Source organism: Coenobita brevimanus, chromosome 77 (genome assembly GCF_032717465.1).
Source record: "Coenobita brevimanus isolate Jiangsu-jjx chromosome 77, ASM3271746v2, whole genome shotgun sequence".
NCBI classification, from domain to species: Eukaryota; Metazoa; Arthropoda; class Malacostraca; order Decapoda; family Coenobitidae; genus Coenobita; species Coenobita brevimanus.
Genome location: NC_137030.1, coordinates 7817852 through 7835334, shown reverse-complemented (window position 1 = coordinate 7835334; position 17483 = coordinate 7817852). Strand labels below are relative to the sequence as shown.

The window sequence follows — 17483 nt, the reverse complement described above, 5'->3', positions numbered from 1 at the left end:
GAAACTTATGGGTAAAGACTGTAGATATATATAAGTGTTATATAGTAATAGAAATATAAACTGTGAGTGTTTTTATGAATAATAAATGACAACACCAGCGGCGAACTAGCGCAAGTGGGAAGGTCATACGCCCTCGTAATTTTCATTGCTTTCACAGCGTTCCCCCCCCCCCCAGAATATGGATTCCAAACTATTTGAGAATCATAGAATAGTGTTTCTAGTGATAATATCAGGCTCTGGTATTCATATTATGGGTTGTCAGGAAGTGTAAAGTGGAGACTTTGTTACCCAACTTCAGAGGTCTCCACAAGTCCTACGGTACTCGACGAAGGGTCAACAAACACTCCAGGAGAAAGCTGAAGGTATGTGCCAGAAGCATATGTGATTTTAATATTCTAGGACTAATAACTGATTTTTAGCAAATATTTTTAGAGTCTGTCGGAGCCCAAATATGCCCGCGGGTGCCGCAAGAAAAAGCAAATTAAGCCGGCGGTTAAAGGGTTAAACACCTAGGACCACAAGGCATACAAGCACTCACCAACATATCAAACTACAGCTACTCACACAACATAATACCCAACATCTGGAAGCATGGCAATATCATCACTATCCCTAAACCCAACAAAGACCCCACGTTACCCTTCTCACACCACCCCATCACACTCCTCTGCACCCCTTCTAAAGTCACTGAACGACTGATACTACAACTAGTCACACCTTACATTCCTCTAGCCCAGTCACAACATGGCTTTAGGCCACTACACTCCACAAACACCCTTCTTACAGACCTTACACAGAGAGTTTTCGATGGCATGAATTCAGCTAGGCCACCACACAGAACACTCCTAGTCACACTAGACATTAGCAGAGCTTTTGATGCCGTCCCCCGCCACAACCTCACAAACAAAATACTCAACACAAACATGCACAATAACACAAAAAGATGGCTGGCAAACAACTTACCAGGCTGATGTGCACACATAAGATTTGTCAGTCAGTCTTCTAACATCAGAAACTTCACAAACGGCGTACCCCAAGGATCTGTTTTGTCCCCTACACTCTTTAATCTATACATGCACGACATACCCACACCTCACACACTACAGATACACATAGCTTCCTATGCAGATGATATAACACTTACATGTACACACCAAAACTCAAACACAGCTGCACACATCATTCAACCTTACCTCAATACACTACACGAATGGTTCACCACAAACAGGCTCAAAATAGCCCCAGCCAAATCTACAGTGACTCTTCTCACAAACTGGCCAGCAGAACACAATCACATCCCACACCTCACCATAAACAACACTCCCCTACCACACACACACACACACACACACACACACACACACACAAAATCCTTGGTGTAACATGCAATACATCAATGTCATTCAAACAACACATCACATTCATTCATTGCCAGACACCATGTATCCCAAATGGGGTGGCCAAGGGCTTAGAGTTAATTGTTTTACAGGGAAGGGCACTAATCCTCCACCAACCCCACCTGACACGTAGGGAGAGCGTTATGCCAACAGCATCTGGTGTTCCCAGGCGGTCACCCATCCAAGTACTAACCAGACCCAATGTTGCAAAATAAATTATTATTTTTTTATATATATGGAGAGGAAGGAAAAATTAAGTAAAATAAAATCACATGAAACCCAAGGTGTCCTCCATTCACATCACAAACATTAAAAATAAAATAACACCATGACTTAGTGCTTTGAGGTCACTTGCCCATACAACATTCAGACACAACAAAGAAACCACCACCACAGTATACAAACAATACATACGTTCAGTGATGAATTATGCAAGCCCTGCCTGGGCTTCTAACCTGACCAAAAAACACTACAACACTCTACAGACCATACAGAACAAGGTCCTAAAAATAATCACAGGCTGCACAGCTACTACACCCACAGACCACCTACATCAAGTAACCAAAGTCCTCAAGGTCAAGGACCACCTAGACATGAGAGGCACCCAGTTTCTTGCTGCAGCCTCCACAAACCCACAACATTCACTACAGCACATGGCAGCATATCCACCCACACCAAGGAACATCAAAACAACACCCAGCACACGATACCATACACAAATACTGTCATCTCTCCCCCCTCGCCCACCTCAGACCAGCTTCCAGAAGCATATCTACACTCAGATCACTCGCCGCTCCATTCAGTCACTTAAAGACAACACACAGCTGTATGCACGGCCTCCTGACATCCACCCTTCTGAATCCTATCTTCCTCGTGAGGACAAGGTCCACCTGGCCAGACTGAGATGTGGGCACCATCCAGCCCTCTTAAGCTACCAGAAGAGGCTGGATGACTCCTTCGCTGATGCCTGTCCAGGATGCAACACAGCACCCCATACTATTAAGCACATTATGGAAGACTGCATTGCACGCAATCACCTACGCCAACAACACAACATACACTCTTTGAGAGCTCTGTGGGAAAGCCCAGTCTCGGCTACGGCCTTCCTTAGGGACTCGAGGCTGTTCGGCCAGACTGCCTAGGGAACAACTACTACTACTACTCTGGCTTATAGATATATATGTGAATATAGGAGTGTAAAGCTGTATGGTAGTAAGACATGGGCAGTAAAGGAAGAGGATATTCTTAGATTCAGACATATAGAAATGACAATTATTAGATGAATATTTGCTGTAGTGTGTCCTCGAATGCGAAGTCTGGGGGCTAGGATTGTGATTGAAGAGTTGAGAGGAAGGTTATATTGGTATTGTGATGAGGAGTGGTAGATTGAGATGATTTGGGCATGTTGAGGGGATAGAGGATAACAGTTGGGTGCAGAAAGTGAGAAGTTTGAATGTCAGGAGTAGGGTTGCAAGAGGCACACCAAAATAGACCTGGGACAAGGTCATAGTGTGTGACCTCAGGGATAAGAGACTCAGTAGGGAGGCTGCCAGAGATTGAGCAGTGTGGAGAGCTGCCATTAGGTGACTAAGGCCAAATCATGCAAGCATGTTGCAGCCTTTATAAACAATACAATATGATGCAATCTGTGAATAACATGGTATGAACTTTGTTGTTGTTCTGGCCCCAGGCTTGTATGGACATAAAGCTAATGGACTTCAGGGTGAAGCTCTTGCAGTCCACAACCCTCCTTTTGAAGGGGGGAGAGAGAGCTGAGGGGTGTTATTAATACTGGGTAGCCCAGCTTTTTATAGGTTGTTGAAAGTGACTGTCAGTGTGATGTGGTGGTGAATGAAGAGGGAGGGAGGGGTCTAAATTTATGGAAGAGTTTACTCCTAAACAGCAGGCATCGTCAGGAGTTCCATTCATCTTTAGCTTTTTTTTTTTTTTTTTTTTTTTTTTTTTTTTTTTTTTTTTTTTAATAGAAATGCTACAAAATATATAAATATAATAGATAATTGCATACTTTCTATCACAAATAGACACAAAGAGAACATCTGTAGATTTTGTCATCTTGTTTTGGCAACAGGTTGAAAGTATAGTAACTTTTGGCCATATATATTTAAAAAAAAAAAAAAAAAAGGCAATTTTGGAGACCAGAGAGTTTCTAAGACCTGATTTTAGTCACAGCTTATAAACTTACTATTTATTGGCCCAGCCAAGATGGACTGGAATTACCAAACTATAACACATGGTGTTCGTAAAGTCCTTGAGTGGTTCTGCGTATTTTTTAACCAAAACCATTAGGGATAGAATGATGTGTTTTTTTTGCATAATATGGAGTACACAACAGAGTTTTCTCATACGAGCTACAAAAGTTCTGTGTGGAGTTTAGCTTACGGGAGTTCACTGGAGTTTAGATGTTCGCCAGTTGTTCAATGAGAAGTTTCCAGGCAGATGGATTGGGTGTGAAGGGCCTATATCATGGACCACCTTGATCTCCTGATGTCACCCCCTAGATTTTTTCCTTTGGGGCCATGTAAAAGATGAAGTCTACAAAACACCTATTCCAAACATTGACATCCTTCATGAATGGAAAACGGAATCCATGTGTAAGGTCACTGGTGATATGCTGGGGTTCACATGTCAAGAAATTGATCATCAGTTGGATGTGCTGAGGGCCATAAAAGGAGCCTACATTGACCTTTTGTAACTCATGTAAGAAAACTCTGTTGTGTACACCCATACCCCATTATCCGGCACATCGATAATTGGCACTTCACTAGACCAAACACAAGAAATAAGGGAACATTCCCACAAACTGAACACTTTGAATGTCCGACACCTCGCCTTTCCCTAGGTTTGAAAAAGGCTTTCCCGGTCCTCCCTCTATCCCCTCTCTTCTCCCCTCCCCCGTCCCTCCATCCCCCCACCACACTCACCACTGCTAGCCATGTCCCCCTGCCTTCCCCCACCCCTGGTTGTTTCCCTCTCCATCCCCCCATCCTCCCCCATGCCCATTTATGTGTGTGTGTGTGTGTGTGTGAGTGAGTGAGTGAGTGAGAGTGAGTAGTGAGTGACTGTGTGAGTGAGATTAGGGAGGATACTATACTGTACTCGTTTTTTTTTATCGAGGCGAAGATGCACTTGACAGATTGGTGATGGCTGGCTGAATGCAACATTACTTCGTAATCTCTTTATTATTAAATGACAACGTATATCTGATGGGGAAATTTGGGTTAGTAAATGTTATTCAGACATGTTGCATTCAGACAGTCGTCACCAACCCATCAAGTGCATCTTCACCTCAATAAAAAAAACGTAGTATAAAGCAGTTTGGCTATATTGTTTCCCCCCTCACCCTCACTTGGTGCACTGCTAGGCATGTCTCCCTCCTTTTCCCTCAGCCTTCCCCCACCCCTGCTTGTCTTCCATGTGTATTTACCTATTTGTAGTAAGAAATTGAGCTAAGCTCGTGTTGTCCTGTCTCCATATCTACATTTATCTAGTCTAATTTTAAACACATGAATGTTCTTTGCCTGCACCTTCTCTTCGTCTAAGTCATTCCAAATACTTATGCTTCTGTTCGAGAAACTGAACCTTTTAAGATCATTAAGGCATCGCCTTTTCCTCAGCTTGAAGTCATGACCTTTTGTTCTTCCATCATCCAACACAAAAAGATCCTCTCTATCCACCCTTTCTAATTCTCTTACATTTCTAAATATTGTGATCAAGTCACTTCTTTCCCTTCTCTCACGCAGTGTTGGTAACTTCTTTTCCAATCTCTCCTCATAGGTGAGTTCCCTTAAGTATGGTATCATCCTCTTTGCCATCCGTTGAACCCTCTCTAGCTTATCAATATGCTTCTTCAAATGATGTGACCATACCACAGCTGCATACACCAGTCTTGGTCTTATCATGGTCACTATCAACTCCCTCAGCATTTCCTCCTCCATATTTTTTTTTTTTTTTTTTTTTTTTTTTTTAAATATAAGTAACGGAATGGAGGAAGGAAAAATAAATGAGTAAAAAAAAATAATCCATACACCAGATTACTGGTGTCCTCTTTTCATAAAATATCTGTAACAGTTAGACTTGAACAGTTGTGGGTTGAAATTTGGAGGGAAACAACTCTGGGGAAGTGAGTTCCAGAGAGATGCAGTTCGGGGAATGAAAGAATTCTGATAGGCAGAAGTTCTGCAATATGGCTGAGTGACAATCCAGTCATGAGCGCTACCAGATGCCCGTGTAGCACGAGGGAAGGCATGGAGAGGTGGCACCATGGAGGCAACTTCGTCTGAGCATTTGCCAAAAAAATATCTGTAAAATAATGCAAGGGAGGCAACATTCCTTCTTACTTGCAGGGGAGGTAGTTTATATGTAATGGCAGGGTTGTTGATGATTTTAATAGCTTTATTCTGAATTTTGTCTAGTTGTCTTAATGCAACCTCTCCACAACCATTTAGTTAAAAACCACTCTCATGTTGGTCAGTAATCCATAAGTTCCTCCAATGATTTTGTTTATATGCTTTTCTGGTGACAAGTCATCCTGAATAATCACTCCCAAGTCTTTCTCATCTTTTCTTTTACAGATTATCTCACTGCCCATTTTATATGTGCAGTGCTGTCTTTTTTCACTCATTCCCATTTCTAATACATGACACTTCTTGGCATTAAAATCCATTTTCCAAGTCTGGCTCCATCCGTGGAGTTTGTCCAAGTCCTCTTGCAGTTTTTTACAACTATCAGTACCTTTATTATGTTTCATGATTTTAGCATCATCTGTGAACATACTCATGTAACTATTTAAACCCTCTGGTAAATCATTTGCATATATCAGAAACATTATTGGGGCTAAGACAGAGACCTGGGGTACTCCACTAGTCACATTTCTCCACTGTGAAACCATGTCTCTAATAACTGTTCTCATCTTGCTTCCTATCAAATAATCTTCCATCCACTTTAATCGTTTCCCATGCACCCCTCCAAAGGTCTTCAACTTCCACAGCAGTGTCCTATAAGGCACCCTGTCAAATGCTTTCTTAAAATCAAGATAGACACAGTCTTCTGTGACATCTATTACCCTACTGTAGAAACTTAATAGGTTAGTAACACATGATCTTCCTTCCTTAAAACCAAACTGTCTTGGTGTAGTCACATCATTTTCTTCTAAATACTTTATCCATCTTTTTCTAATAATTTTCTCGCAAATTTTACAAACAATACTAGTAAGTGATACAGGTCTGTAATTGAGTGGCTCTTCCCCATCTCCTCCCATGAAGATTGGCACAATACTTGCTCCTTTCCGATCTTTAGGCAACTATCCATTTTCCAGCGGTCTTGATGATGACATAAACAGGCCTCACTAACTGGTCAGCACATTTCTTCAGAATCCATCCAGCCACACCATCTGGTCCCATTGCTTTTATTACATCCAAATCCCTCAACAGCTGCAGCACCTCATTCACGTCAACAGTAATTTCTGTCATTCCCGTCATCCTGGGTTCTATTTCAGGTTCCCTAAATTCCTCTTCCAACACAAAGACTGACTGCAGTTTGCTATTCATTATTTCACACAATTCTTCTTCTCTTTCGTAAGTTTCCTCTCCATCCCTCAAACGTATTATACTGTCCATTACTTTCATTTAATCGTTTACAAACCTATAAAATAATTTCGGCCCTTTTATACATTTAGTTAAAATATCTTTTTCATATTTCCTTTCTTCTTCTTTCTGCACCCTTACATATTCATTTCTTACTTGCTTGTACTCCTCTCAAACCTTTTCACTATATCTTCATCTCACTTTGTTCCATGCTCTTTTTCTTGCCTCATGTGCCATTCTACATCTGTTGTTAAACCATTCTTTCTTCCTTTCCATAGCTGTGGAAAATTTTGGAACATATTTACTAACTCCTGTTTTATACACTTCTATCAGAAACTCATATTTCTCATCAACATTGTGATCATATTCATTTTACTCCAGTCTACATTTTGGAAAATGTTCCTCAGGGAAGCGAAGTCTCCCTTCCTATAATTGTATCTATTTTCTCTGTGTTTTTCATCTCTTTCTCCTTCCCTTACTCCCACCACTTCCATCTCAGTAACCAGATGATCACTTTTACCAAAGGGGCATTGGTAGGATATGTTCCTCACATCATTTGGGTCCTTTGTGAATACTAAGTTGAGCCTGGATGGTTTGTCATCACCCCTAATTCTTGTGTTTTCTTTAATTACTTGGGTTAACATGTTTTCCATCACCAATTCCATTAATATATTTCCCCATGATTCCTCATTGCTCCTAGCATCCATACTTTCCAAGTCAACTTTTCTACAATTGAAATCTCCCATTATTACTATTCTATTTCTTCATTCAGTTATCATCTTTAGTTTAATAATGGATTCTCTTATTAACTGTTCATAATCTTCTTTTGTCCATGCCCTAGTTTTGGGAGGCATGTAAAATACTATTACACCCTATTTTTTCTTCATAACTGTCCTCTATTTCAACTTCCAGAAGTTCAGCCATTGTATTTTCATTTCTATATTTTTTGCCCTTAGGTCATTGCGGGTTAAAATCATTATACCTTTCCCAGACTTGCTTTCTCTGTCCTTCCTCCAAATATTATAATTGTTCCATCCAAATAATTTTGTATCAACATCTCGGAGCAATTTAGTCTCCACCAAGCAAACAGTTTCAGGTGTCTTTTCATTTATATAGTCTCCAGTTTCCCTCATTCTTAGATATTAACCCATCCACATTACTATACATGTTACTTAGGTGTGCTGCACTAGTTTTAGCTTTACTCACTCCTCTCTTTTATGTATTCATGTCCATAACCCTTGTTTCCTTCACTTCTAGTTCTTCACATACCACTTCCTTACTTTCATATCCATCACTCTCCAAAAAAAAAAATTTATATTCCTCTTCTGTCCTCCTGTCATTTTTTTTCCTTTACTTGTTCCTTCAAAGATTTTAAAAATTCTCTTTCTTCTTCATTCAAATCTTTTATTACTATAATATTTTCCATTCCTGCCTCTTTACTCAGTTTCCAGGCCACTTTAAGTATATAATTTACTACACTTTCTGATGACAACCTAACTCTTTTTGGTTGTGCTTCCCCTTTCGTATATGGCCCTATCCTCCTTACTTCCTCAATTTCTGTTCCCCACTTGTTTCCTTCGTGATTGATCTTGCCCAATATTTTTCTCACCAGATTCGTGTCTTTCTCAAGTCTCACAGATCTAAGCATTTCTTCCTCTTCCCTCTTTCCAAATATTACCACACATCTGTTCCTTTCTACAGTTTCTCTCACTATTTTCCCTTTTTTCTTCAATATTTTCACTACATTTTCTTCCATTTTTATCTTGTTCATTTCCCTTTCTTCCTGAATTATTTCCCTTAAGCTGACCACTACTTTCTGTTCTTCTTCCACATGTGCCCACTTTGCCTTTTGCTCGTCTTACACACTACTCACCTTCTCTGTTTGTTACTGCCTACTTCTAATTTTCTCCTTAATACGATATTTTCTCGTTTCAAATTCTCTATCTCCTGGTTCGCTGTCTCATTAGCCTGGATCAGACTCTGTATGGTATTCTCGGTATTTTCAGGCATGTTTTCTAATACTAAATCCTCCACCTTCTTTTCTAGTTCACTAATCCTCATAATCAGTGTTTTAACCAAATCCATGACATTTGTTTCACTGTCAAATCCTGGAAATTCAAGTCCCTTGATGTTTACATTGTCAACCATGTTTGAGGTTGGTTACAGTACTAAACAGCTGTTACTGAAAATGCTATAAACATTCATGCATACTCATTGACAACAACTCTTTATATTTTTGGTAGTCTGTATTAACATACAATACTTTAAACTTAAGACAAGACCAAAGGAGACAGGACAAACATAATTCCTGAAAACTACTTTAGGTTTGCAGCGGTGGCTGAGAGGTGGTTGAGACACGTCTGTTTGCTCTGGCTGATCTGCTGTGTGTGTGTGTGTGTGTGTGTGTGAGTGAGTGAGACTAGGTGGGGGGGGACAGTAGAGCAGTTTGACTTGTCTCCGTCCCTGTCCCCCCACCGTCTCTCCCTCCCCCAGCCCTGCTTGTCTCCTTCCCCATTCCCCCCTCATTCCCCACCCCCGTTTGGTGGTGGGCTGCCAGGTTGTCACTGTGAGACTGTTGCGGTGAAGCAGTGCAGAACACTGCACATCCCATCATCCTGACCTCCTGCATGTGATGTTTGATGTGTATGAGGATAATAATATTACCTGTGGTGTTTCTGTGTCAATCTCTAATGATTAAGTAAGGTATATGAGAATTTGGGTTTGAGTCTGGAGTGCATTTCTGGACTTTCTTCAGTATCTTATGGGGAAAATTGCTTCGATATCCGACATACTCACTCAACACTTCCACTGGTACACAACACTGCCAGATATCAGGATATGGGTGTACTCCATATTATGCAAAAAAAAAACATCATTCTCTCCCTAATGGTTTTTGTTAAATTAATAGGGGGCGTTCACCATCCACTCACTCAATGTAGTGCTGCTTTGAGTGTCTGCTTTTTCCTCTCTTCTTTCCTTCCTCTTCTGTCTTTCTTTCCTTCATTCTTTCCTCTTCCTTCAGCCTATGGGTGACTTTACACTCTTCTGTCTTTGTTTCCTTCATTCTCTCCTCTTTCTTCTACCTGTGGGTGACTTCACCGAGTTACAAGCCAAATGGTTTTCTGTACACCAGGAAACCATTTACTATGCTGGGTGGTAACCATATAATCAAATTATGGTACCTGGTGGTTAGTGAGTACCTTAATTATGGCGCTCCAATATAACCAAAGTATGGTGCTTGGTCGTTTAGTGAGTACCGTAATTATGGCACTTCAGTCAGATTGAGCCTGTGCAGGTTTATATCCAAGAGGTGGTTGGAGTTTATTGCTCACATAATGCCACTCAGGGATAAGCGAGACTGGTCACTCTCATCGTAAATGTCAAGATCAACTTGTCGAGCCCCGGGCTCCTCATGGAGCAACATAGGATTGGATGTTGGATGGATGGATGAATATTTAAAACCACTCAAAGGCTTTATGAACACCTTGTATATAGCTGATTTGAAGAAAATAAATGAGGGAAAATCTGTACGTTTATGACATACCCTTACCGCTCAGTTTAGTGATTAAGTACCCTGGACTCACTGGCATCACCTTGACCTTTCTTCCTAGCTACTGATGAAGAGGAATAGAGTTCAGAAACAAGAGAAGAGAAAAAACAAAATTGAAAAATCATTAGCAGCATACCCACTAAAATGGTCAATAATTCACCTACCATTCATGCCTCATAATCCTGGCATCACTTCATGTGCAGTTATGCACAATCTTCTGCCCCTAGTGTAAAGCTAGACAATTTCCTGTTCTTCAGGAAATCATTTACTCTGCTGGATTGTAACATTAATTATCCAGTCCCTGGGGTAGGGTATAAAAAATATTGTCAGTGTAATCCCTGCATGTCTAATGCTAAAGAAGGAGACAGTGGTAGGGATTAGGGTTCCCTCACGCTTTGTTCTTCCCCCTGGTAAAAGTGCAGTAATGAATAAAAAGTGGGAATTATATTAAGACTGTGCACAGTACAATGAAAGTAAGTTATGGAATGCTAATATGCTGTTATAAAAAGTTAAACCTACCTTAATACACACAATGAGAAAATTTTGGCTCAGTGGCCTACCTTTATATACAAGAGAAATCCACCTCTAATTCATCCTCATCATCTTCATTTTCTTGAGTCAGTAAACTGTTTCTTTGTTTGGTTCCAGCAGGCATAGTCTTTTTCTATGTATATTTCATTTGTGCCTATTGACTTCATCACATCACTGGGAGAGTTGTATGAACTGGAATTTTTCCTCAGTCGTTTAAGCCACTCCTCACTGTTAGCAGTGCATGAACTGTCATGGTGCTGAGCCTATTGCTTAACTTTGTTCTTGGGAGATTCACTTGACTAAAAAGTCTCTCTACCTCTGCATTTGAATGCATAAGGGACAGCAAACTCAGCACAAGGAAAGAAAGTTCTTTAAAGGGCTTTGCAATGGCAGAATCTCTGTACTGCTTGACCTCTGTCCAGAATGCGGTCGTTGACTTCAAGTTGCTCCACTTTACAATGCTTTCACCATTGATACTCCATTGCTTCAGTCTCAGTTGGCTTATATCCAGATCACTCAGCAAGTTCATTTATTGGTTCCTTTACTTGGTTTGTACACTTCTCAACAGAAAATACTGACATTTGTCTCGGAATTTGAAATTACAGTATCAGGGAGTCCTCTCCTCTGTTCTTGATGTGCATCTTTCTAATACAGTTTTCTCTGCATCAGGAGGTGTCTTTCCATCACTACATACTTATCTTTCCTTCACTACATAATTTCTCAAATTCATATCCATGAAATTAACAAGGATTGACATAGTTAGTAATGGGAGTGGTAAGTGAATCTACTCTTGCTCATGGAAGCATCACCTTTTGAATCATTATTTAGACAAGCTTCGTAAGATAATGAAGTAGCTTAGTCGGGTCAGAATTCTTTCTCTGATAAGCTTTTAGCACTCTATGCATATCATGCAACACAGGTCGCCAGCATAAAAGATAAACTTGTCACTGGATCATAATACATTTTGAATAACATTTCTGCACCAAAACAGTTCTCAGAATTCCTGAGTAAGGTAAAGTGCAGCTTGAGTTCATTCCATTGGCTAAGGATACATATAACTGCAGGCTCAACCGCCAACCAGTGTGTGTCACAAATACGGGTTATATGAAGCGGATGCTTTCCTTCATTAAGAGCACTGAGCACTGTGTATTTCACTGTTTGCTACTTCTATCTTTGAAGAATAACTGATCTCTTTCACCAAAAATTGAATGTTTCTTGGTAGAGTGTCCCTAGTAGCACTCGATACAGCCAGTTGAATTGAATGGCATACACATCTTACCGTCACTAAATCTGTCTATCTATCTGTCTATTGCCAGATGCCATAATCCCGTACGGGGTGGCCATTTGACTCTGAGTTATTTGTTTTACAGGGAGGGGCACTAACCCTCCACCAACCCAATTGACACGTAGGGAGCACGTATGGTTTGGTTATATGGTTACCACCCAGTGTTGTAAATGGTTTCTTGGCTTACAGGAAACCATTTGGCTTGTCACTTAATGTAAAGCCACCTGTAACGGAAAGAAAAGCAATAAGTAGTGACAGGAAAGATGTGAGAAATAGGAAGAGAGGAGGGCAGGCACAGAAAAAGAATAAAAATCACATAGATTAAATTACTTCTTTAAGAGTTCACATAGTCCACCAACAACTTTAGTGTTAACACTGGCGTTATCCACTCCTACTCCTGTTAGGTTTAGCAGATTTAACTTTATAGTCATTAGGAGCTGAGTTCTTTTATAGCTTCCACCATAGCACTGGCTGTACCTGACTCTAGTTCTAAAAGTCTGGGAAATGTTGATGCAGTTTTGTTCAGTTATCCACTGTAGTAACATATAACTATACCAAGCAACTTTACATCACTAATATCTGTGGATTCATCTATAATCAAACTCTACTTTTCGCTCCCTGTGTCAGTAAATAATTCCCTCATAAAGTGCAGTGCTAAGACATAACAACTATCGTATATCTTGACACTTGATTCGTCTCATCTTCATATTTGATGCTACTTCACTGTCCCCAAATGCTCTTTTGCAGAACTCAGTAATATCATCTGTGGCACTGAAAGAGCACTTTTCTCATACAAGAAGTGCAAGGCGGCCTCCAGCATAGCTTGTACTTAGTGGAAGCTCGATGGTAACTTTGGAAAACGTTAATTTTGTCTGATTGCTTCCGCAAAATGGATCACATGCTTTTATATGTTTCTGTGCTTCTTTATACCTCTGCAAATCACTTAACTTCGCAATTATTTCACATTCATCTATCTATCTATCTATCTATAGCCCGACGCCCTAATCCCGCAAAGGGTGGCCGCAGACAAAACGCCTCCAAGTCACTCTGTCACCCACCATTTGACTCCCCTCCCCCCAACTCACCCCCCCCTCCCTCATATACCTCTCAACTCCATCCCTCCACCTCATCCTCGGTCTACCCCTCCCTCTCCCTCCCTCCACCTCACCTACATACACCCTCTTAGTCAGTCTTTCATTCTCCATTCTCTCCACATGTCCAAACCACCTCAGTGTATTTCTCCTAATCTTTTCAACCACATCCACATCTACCCCACAACGTTCTTTCACTTCTTCATTCGTCAACCTGTCCCTCCACGTCACTCCACATGCTCCTCTCAAGTAACTCATTTCCACTGCTCTCACTCTTGACTTGTTCCCCTCTTGCAAGGTCCACGCCTCGCTTCCATACTTCAGGGTAGGGATCACAATACTATCATGCAGTGACTTCTTAACTTCCATACTCACCTCCCTATTTCTCATCACTGCTTTCAGTGTACCAACAACCTTTCTTCCCTGCTGTACCCTTTCTCGTACTTCATCCCCCAAAGTTCCATCCTTACTCATCACACTACCCAAGTACTTGAATGCACTCACATTCTCCATATCCTCACCATCCAACCTCACTGCACACTCTGTGACTTCATTCCTCTCAAACACCATAACTTTACTTTTGTTTACATTAACTTTCAGCTTCCTCCTCCTACACACTGTCCCAGATTCATTCACCAAACCTTGCAACTCCCATTCATCTTCACTCAACAATACTGTATCATCAGCAAACAGCAACACCGGAAGCTTCCAAATCTCACCCTCATTCATTAGGGCAACCCCCACATCCACTGCCCTACCTTGCACCTCCTTTACAACCCCATCCATATATATATTAAACAGCCATGGAGACATCACACACCCCTGTTTCAGTCCCACATTGAGATCAAAGAACTCACTCAGCTCACCATCCACTCGCACCGTAGCCCTAGCTCCCTCGTACATACTCTTCACAGCACTCAACAATTTCCCCTCCACTCCATATATTCTTAATGCCGTCCACATACCTTGCCTATCTATTCTGTCATAAGCTTTCTCCAAGTCCATGAAGGCAGCATACACTTTCCTTCCCTTCTCTAGATACTTCTCCACTAAACATCTTAGAACAAATATCTGATCTACACACCCTTTTCCCTTCCTAAATCCCCCTTGTTCTTCTCCAACTAGCTCCTCTGTCATATGCCTAACCCTATCAATGAGTATTCTACCATATATTTTACCAGTCACACTAAGAAGGCAAATACCCCTATGGTTACCACATACTTCTCTCTCCCCTTTTCCTTTGTACAGAGGAACAATTATACCTGATTTCCAGTCCTCTGGAACCCTTCCCTCTTCCCAAGCCAATCTACACAACTTCCATATCCACTCCACAACAATCTCACCCCCATACCTAAGCATTTCACCACATACTCCATCAATTCCTGGGGCCTTTCCCAGCTTAATCTTCTTCATCGCTTCCACTACTTCCGACCTACTGATCTCTTCCTCCCTCCTCTCATCTCTTCTTCTCCCAGCCATTCCCCAACCACTTATACTCACACTGCTCTCACTCTCCACATTCAACAAATCCTCAAAGTGCTCCTTCCATCTCCTCAATTTCTCTCTCTTCTCCACAAATAATCTATTATTCCTGTCTTTCACTACCTCACTATTTCCCCTTTCACACTGCCTTACTTTCTTTACCTCCTTGCAAAACAATTTCTTACTCTCCCTCCATTTCACACTCAGATTCCTCCCAAACTCTTCATCCACTTTCTTCTTACTCTCCTTCACCAGTCTCTTAACCTCCCTTCTCCTGCTCACATATACCTCTCTCTTCTCTCTCTCATCTTCTCCCCTACCTCTACTCGCCAACCATTCACCATATGCCTTCTTCTTTTGTTCGACAGCTCGTTTCACCTCATCATTCCACCATGCTGTCCCTTGCACACCCTTGCATCTCCTCCTCACTCCACAAACCGCCTCACACGCTGCGCTTATCTCTTCCATGAATATCTTACATACGTCTTCCACCCCTTCCATCTGCTCTAGCTCATACCTTCCCAGTCTTTCTTCCACTATGCTCTTATACTCTGTCCTTTTCTCACTATCTTGCAATTTCTCCACTCTTCTCACAGGAGCTGCTTCCTCCTGTCTTCCCCTTCGTCTCCTCAACCACTTTCTTTGCAGCTCTACCTTGGCCATCACTAAGTGATGGTCCGAGACTCCATTCCCCCACCCTCTCCACACCCTTGCATCCAACACTTGTCTTCTCATTCGCTCATCCACACACACGTAGTCTATCATTGCCTTTCGTTCAACAAGTTCACCATCCATCCTCCTCATTACTCTCCATGTATACCGGTGGATCATCTTATGACAAAAGTAGGTGTTGGCTATTGCCAACCCCTTACCAGCACAGATGTCCACCAAAGCACTACCATTCCCATCTACTTCAGCTGGCACACCCCACTGACCAACCACTCCATCCACTCGTACATTCCCAACTTTGCCATTCATGTCTCCAATCAACAGCACTCTCTCGCTCCTCTCATACTTATCCATACATGCTTCTACTCTCGCCCAAAACTCATCTTTCACATTCATACAATAGACAAAAGGCTTTCTTCTTGTCTGTCTCTACAGGCCTTAAACAGTCCTTAAGGTCAGAAAAAGTCTCCCAACACTTCCTGTAGCACTGTTTGTAACGAGCCATGATCACCAACAGGATCAGGATTGAGCTAAAAGCCAACTGTAAATCAAGGAATCGATCGAGCATCTCCTGTGGGCTATGGCCAGCAACCAACATGAATTATTTCTGTGCATAAGATCTGCTCACTAAATATAGGCTGGCATGCCGTCAGATATTACTAAAATTTTCACCTAATGTGTTATCAATATCACATAGAAAATATTCATATCACACCTAAAACTACATTACTACATATTATAAAATATTTGATATCTTCCCAGCTACAAGGTAAAATGAAACATCCAAAGCTTATGAAGATGTGGCACTTTGCTTAGCTCATGGTTCAGAGCTGAATTGCCATATCAGTGTCCTTTCTGTAAATGTATCCTAAAATAGGACAGGATTTTTTACACCATGGCAAATAGTAGTAGTAGTAGTGTGGCAACCAAGTATTTGAAAAAAAAAATTTGCCATTAAACATCAAACACACTAGTAAATGCGCCAAACGTTTGAGAAAAGCGCAAGAAAACACATTAGGCTCGTTGCCACTTAAAAAGCGTAATCTTATTTTCCAGTGCACTTGAATTAGCGTGTTTCATGCTAAAATGGCATCACTGCTTGGGAGATTTCCATGAAGGCAGCAGGTTGTCAGTTATGATGATAATGATAACTTACCAAGAGTTACATTTTGAAGAATGTCAGACAACAGGAGACCAGGTTCAAATCCATGAAAAGGCTGAGATTATTCACTGATTTTTGTATGAGGGAACTAGATAGAAAGGAGCTAAAAGATGGATTGAAAACATCCTCTGAGCATGTATTAAACAGGTGAGTTTCTAGCCCTTAAAGAATAGTAAAGAGTTTGCATAGGTGAATCCAGTAATATTATGTCTAGAATATAAAGTTTAAGTGCACCAGTACCATAGATAGAACTAACACTTTCTCTGTCCACAGTGCTGGGGTGTGAACTAGAGGGAACAAATGCCACTTATGCAGTGTTGAGTGGCTGCCATGGAGGATCTTGTGGTGTTGATACAAAGTGCCTGTTTGCCCGCACGTCTTTGATGTCTACAGTAGTTTCCCTTTATTTGGTTCAGGATTGGTTTGGTAGGTCAGTAATGTGATGGAATGGCTAGAATACTTCAACCCCTTCACTCTAATGACATTTCTTATTGTATTCTTGCTGTTTTCTGATACTTGAATTCAGGTTAGGAGAGACTTTTCTAACTGGTCAAGTTAGATGTAGCCTTCATTTAACCTTGTCAAAACTTGACATCTTTCCTAAGTTGATTAAATCATTTGGAGGTAGCAAGAGTAAACTGTAAAAAGACATTACTAGATTGAAGAGGTTGAATGTGTTGTAGAAGATCCTACCCACCACTTTGATTAGTGAG

At 41.1% G+C, this 17483-nt stretch overlaps 1 protein-coding gene across 1 annotated transcript in view; it reads left to right on the top strand.

Annotated features, from left to right (window-relative positions):
* Gnmt (Glycine N-methyltransferase) overlaps positions 1-17199 on the top strand; it is a 135887-nt gene extending 118688 nt beyond the window's left edge. Inside the window, exon 8 of the mRNA XM_080279220.1 lies at positions 17044-17199. The gene's annotated coding sequence lies outside the window, so the exon portion shown is untranslated. The remainder of the gene's footprint in view (positions 1-17043) is intronic.
* The last annotated feature ends 284 nt before the right edge of the window (positions 17200-17483 follow it).